Source organism: Gallinula chloropus, assembly GCF_964237585.1.
Source record: "Gallinula chloropus genome assembly, chromosome: 29".
In the NCBI taxonomy this organism is placed as follows: Eukaryota; Metazoa; Chordata; class Aves; order Gruiformes; family Rallidae; genus Gallinula; species Gallinula chloropus.
In genome coordinates this window covers 3,111,822-3,118,009 of record NC_140114.1, presented here as the reverse complement: position 1 = coordinate 3,118,009, position 6,188 = coordinate 3,111,822, and positions in this window count along the sequence as shown.

Genomic DNA, 6,188 nt, shown 5'->3' with positions numbered 1-6,188 from the left:
GAATTCTAGTTTTTTTCTTGTAGCTTAGAAGATGATTTTGATCTTAAAGGAGTTACAGCAGCTCTGAGAGTATAAAGCCCCTTCAGGCCATTAGCAATAGGTAACTAGGACGGTGTGTGCCTTGATCTCTGGGGGAAGCTTTATGGGCTCTGTATTAAAACAGTGGCTACTGGCTATGGACCTGGACTCAAAAAACCATGATAAGGACTTTCAGGAAAGAACATAAATACGCTGAGCATTACCCTCCCTTCTTTATATTCAAAGGAATCAATAAAGTTAACCAATGATTTCTGTAGAATAAGGATATAGGTAAGGTGAGACAACTGAAAGCCAATCTGTATTTGAAGAAACAAAGCCTGAGCCACACAGTAAACCCCTACACCGCTGTCAATTTGGTCTCATTATCTCCCCCCCAAATGACCTTCATCACCTGAGGAGGAAGTTGTGGTCCCATAAATGCAGCCAGCTCACTAGTAGCCACCTGCTGACCAAGGAAGGAACAGGGATCAGACGGTGCTGGGAACTAAGGAGCACGTTCTCCAGGTCTCCAATCACAGCACCTTGGGAAAAGGGCTGTGATCTTGGTTTGGAGTTTTCCCTTCAGCCAACTCTTGGATTAAAACCCATCCTACAGTTCTCTGGGAACAGGTGACATGGCACAAAGACACAGGCAGAGACTTCACCAAGACTACTGACCGGACATCAGGTAAGGGTCTTCCTACAGCGACTGTCCTCTTCACAGCAGGAACTCATCCTCCCACCATCGATGGCTCCTCTCAGGTTCTCACACAGCCAGAGGCAGAGAGCAGACAACCAGCAGCAGCTGAAGGCCAAGCACTGAAAGGGAATAAATGACACTGAGACTGTCAGGTTTCACAGCACTGAATCACCCCAACAGCAACCTGCTCCTAGGACAAAAGGAAAACACTTGGCAAGAAGGGAGATGTGAAGACTGGAAAGGAAATATATTCTAAACACATCTGGTATTTGTTCTTCCCTGATCGAACACAGTACCTGAGCTCACTGACTGGGAGCTGTTTGGGTATCAGAGAAGTGAACTGAGGCATCGTTCATTTTATAGCAAAGTTCATTAGTGCTTGTTGTAGTTTTGTGTGGCTGGGTTCAGGTGGAGCAGGGGGGCTGCAGGGGGGGCTGCTGCAAGAAGCAGCCAGCAGCTCTCTGCAGGCTCCACAGAGCAAACACCACCCAGCTCAAGGCTGGAGTCAATGCTGACGGAGGCTGAGCCCATCAGTGATGGTCAGGGTTCCTCTGGGAATCACACTTAGGAGGGAAAAACCCACAAGCAGCTGCTTTGTACCCCCAGAAAAAGGGAGTGAGAAGATGTAAGAAAATGTGCAGGCACCAAAGCCAGTGAGGGGGGTGGAAGGAGGCACCCCAGGTGCTGGAGAGAATGATGCCCCTGCAGCCCCTGCAGAAACCCCTGGTGGAGTGGGTGTCCCCCCACAGCCCAGGGAAAAGGCCCAGACCCCACCTGCAGCCCGTGGAGAGGCCCCACGCTGGAGCAGGGGCAGACAGACAGGAGCTGCTGTGACCCACACTGGAGAAAACCCCTGGCAGCACCTGCAGCCTACAGAGAGAGACTATGGCACAAAGATGAGCGAGGGACAGAGAGATCCATGCTGGAGCAGGTTTGCTGAGCGGGGGGGCTTCTGACCCTGTGAAGGACAGGATGGAGTAGTCTGGGCCTGATAAATATTCTGGGATTTTATGACTGCACCCATAGCAGTGACCCACGCTGGGGAAGCTGGGGAAGAGATAAATCCCCGTGGGAAAGGACTGATGTTGGAGAAGTTGGGGATCTCCAAAGAAAAACAGAGAAAAGAGATGGAGGAAGGGACAGGGAAAGGGGAAAAGGGGGAAAAAAATCCCAAACAGCAAAAAAAAAACCCCACCCCAAGGAAAGACAAGGAGAAAGGGGCGGGTAGGGAGAAGAAAAAGAGAAGGAAGAGCCAGAGGAAAGGGCTGGAGGCAGGTGAGTAAAAAGAACCCAACCAAAGAGAAAAAGAAAAAGCAAGAGGAAGAGGTGGGTGGGTGGAGGGTGTAAAGAGAAAAAGACAAAAGGAACGATCAGGAAACAAGGCGGATGTGGGGGGGTCGGTTGCTTGTGGAAGGGTCGGTTGCTTATGGGAGGGTCAAAGGGCTTTGTGGGGGCCCCTCGAGCAGCTCTGGGTGGCCAGGCCTCTTTGGTTGCGCAGCGAGGAGAAGCTCTGTGTCGGGGAGCCTTGGGAGCCCCTCAAGCAGTCTGCCTGAGACTCCTGGAGAGACCCCAGAGCTCCCCAACAGCTCCGGTGATCTGCTCAAGGGGGTCCCAAAAAGCCACAGGGATGGGATTTTTGGGATCCTGGTGAGGGACACCAGTACGTCATGGAATTTCTGGGCCATCTGAGCAGCCCCTGCACTTTTTAAAGGCTGGAGTGACAAGGGCTTTGGTCTGATCTTCAGGCCCCTCGCCTGTTTGCCAGGACCTTTCTTTCCCCTCACAGCCCCCAAGAGCTGCTGGGGGGGGCTGAGGGCACCCCCAAGCCCCTGCCCTGCCCGGGAGGGGCTGGGAGGCAGATGGGGCGGGGCAGAGCACAGGCAGTCCCTACGTCACTTCCTGGAGACTCCAGAGAGTCCTTAGCAACCAACCATCACCAGGGACCATGGTGCTGCCACAGCCCGGCCCAGGGGCCCTCTGGCCCCTGCAGATTTCTGTCCTTCCCCACAGCGTCTACCCCCAGGGAAGGACCCAGCCCGAGCCTTCAGCCCAGGGACACTGCGCTCCTGGGGGCTGAAGCAGAGCTGCCCACCGCCCAGCGCTCCTGTCTCTCTCTCAGGCTCAGCCAACCTGTGCCCACCGCCTGCCCAGCAGCAGCAGCCCTTCCCTGCAGCCCAGGCACCCTTAGTGGGGGGCACCCCAGGGCCCCCAGGCACCACCAGCAGCTACAGCAGCCGCCGTTTGTGCCATAGGGACCCATAAGGACCCACAGAAACAGATAGAGAACCACAGAGACACATAGAGACCCATAGGGACCCACACAGACTAACAGCAACCCATAGAGACCCATAGAGACCCAGAGGGAGAGATAGAAACACATAGACACCCACAGGGACCCATAGAGACCCCTAGAAATACACAGGGACACTGATTGACCCATAGAGACGCATAGGGACACACAGAGCCTCATAGGGATCCCTAAAGATACAAAGAGACACATATGGACCCATAGAGACCCATAGAGACCCACAGGGAACCACAGAGACACATAGAAACCCATGGATACCCATAGGCACCCATAGAGACCCAGAGAGACACACAGAAACACATAGCGATGCAAAGGGACACATAAAGACCCACAGAGACCCAGAGAGACCCAGAGAGACCCACAGAGACACACCGAGACCAATAGAAACCCTTAGGGACACATAGGGACCTATAGGGACTCATAGATACTCGTAGAGACTCGTAGGAACCCACAGGGAACCATAGAGACCAACAGGGATATATGGAGACCCATAGAAACCTATAGATTCCCATAGGGAGCCACAGAGAGCCATAAAGACACATAGGGACCCACAGAGACCCATATGGACACATAGAGGAAACAGGAAACCGCAGACACCCATAGACACCCATAGATACCCACAGAGATTCATTGAAACCTGTGGAGATCCACAGAGACCCATAACGACCTACACGGACACACAGAGACCTATAGAGAACCATAGAGACCCAGACAGACTCACAGACACCCACAGGAAACCATAGAGACACACATAGACCCATAGAGACCCATAGGGACCCATAGAGACACAACAGGGACCCACAGGGATCCATAGAGACTCATAGTGACACATAGAGACCCATAGGGACCCACAGAGACACACAGAGACCCACAAGGAGCCATAGATATCCACAGAGACCCATAGACAGCCATAGGAACCCAAACAGACATATAGAAACTCATAGAGACCTATAGAGAATCACAGGGACCCCTTAGAGACCCACAGAGACCCATAGGGACCCATAGAGACCCATAGGGTCCTATAGAGACACATAGTAAGCCACAGAGACCCAGAGGGAACCATAGAGAAACACAGAGACCCACAGGGATCCACAGAGTCCCAGAGGGACCCACAGAGAGCCACAGGGACTCACAGAGACCCATAGAGACCTATAGGGACCATAGAGACCGAAAGAGACCCATATGGACCCACAGAGAACCATAGAGACTCATAGAGCACCATAGAGCCCCATAGGGACACATACAGACCCACAGAAAACAACAGGGACACACAGGGACCCACAGAGACCAATAGAGACCCACAGGGAATCATAAAGACCCTTAAAATCCCAGAGAGATCCAAGGGGGACTCATAGAGACCCACAGCAACTCAGAGGGACCCACAGGGACCCATAGAGACCTATAGGGACAAATAGAGACCCATAAAGACCCGTAGAGACCCACGGGGACCCATAGAAACCAAAAGAGACCCATAGAGACCCATAGGGACACAGAGGGACCCATAGAGACCCATAGAGAAGCATAAATATAGAGACCCATAGGGACCCATAGAGACCCACTGGGACACATAGAAATGCATAGACACCCAAAGTGACACATAGAGACCCACAGGAACCCATAGAGACATATAGGAAAACATAGAGATGCATAAAGACCCACAGGGAACCATAGAGACACATAGAGACTCATAGAGACCCACAGAGACCCCTAGGACCACACAGGGACTCACAGAGAACCTTAGAGATCCATAGAGACCCAGGGGGACTCATAGAGACCCATAGCGACTCAGAGGGACCCGTAGGGACCCATAGAGACGTACAGGGACCCATAGAGAACCGTAGGGACACACAGGGATCCATAGAGACCCATAGAGACCAACAGGGACATAAAGACACCCATAGAGACTCATAGAGACCTACAGAAGCCCATAGGGACACCGAGGGACCCACAGAGACCCACAGAGACCCACAGGGACACATAGAGACAAATTCGGGGAAAAGGGCTGGGCGAGGGGTCGGGAAGCACAAACAAAGGGAAGGGCAAAAGGCACGGGGGGAATCGAATAAAAAGCAAAACAAGAGAAAGGAAACAGCAAGTGGAAGGGGCAGGAAAGAGGGAAGAAAAAACCCCAAAACCAAGAAAACAAGAAAAGGAGAGGACAGAAGGTGGGGACAGGGACGGGAAGAGAAAAAGAACCACCAACAACAGAAGAAAAAGCAGGAAGCAGCAGGGGGGGGATGACATGGAAACACCCCCCAACAACCACCACCACCAAAGAAGGAAAGAGCATGAAGAAGGGTTTGGAGATGGGGGTGAAGAAAGGAAAATAAAAGAGGAGAAAGGGGGGAGGAAGCAAAGAAGAGCAGATGAAGAGCACAATCAGTTTCATGCTGGGGCAGGTGGGTTATGAGGGGGGGGGAGAAGTAGGGAAAAAACCACCAAAGAGAAATGAAAAAAAGTGAGTGGAAGGGAGGGATTCTGGGCTGGGGGGGAGAGGCTGGAAGCAGTTGGAACACCTCAGTGCTGGGGGTATTTGGTTGCACCTCGAGCAGTCTGCAAAAGGACGCTGAGAGACCCCAGAGTTCCCTGACAGCTCCGGTGATCTGCTCAAGGGGCTCCCAAAAAGCCAAAGGGATGGGATTTTTGGGATCCTGGTGAGGGACACCGGTGCATCGTGGCATTTCTGGCCATCTGAGCAGTCCCTGCACTTTTTAAAGGCTGGAGTGACAAGGGCTTTGGTCTGATCTTCAGGCACCTCGCCTGTTTGCCAGGACCCTTCTTTCCCCTCACAGCCCCCAAGAGCTGCTGGGGGGGGCTGAGGGCACCCCCAAGCCCCTGCCCTGCCCGGGAGGGGCTGGGAGGCAGATGGGGCGGGGCAGAGCACAGGCAGCCCCTACGTCACTTCCTGGAGACTCCAGAGAGTCCTTAGCAACCAACCATCACCAGGGACCATGGTGCTGCCACAGCCCGGCCCAGGGGCCCCCCGGCCCCTGCAGACTTCTGTCCTTCCCCACAGCGTCTACCCCCAGGGAAGGACCCAGCCCGAGCCTTCAGCCCAGGGACACTGCGCTCCTGGGGGCTGAAGCAGAGCTGCCCACCGCCCAGCGCTCCTGTCTCTCTCTCAGGCTCAGACAACCTGTGCCCACCGCCTGCCCAGCAGCA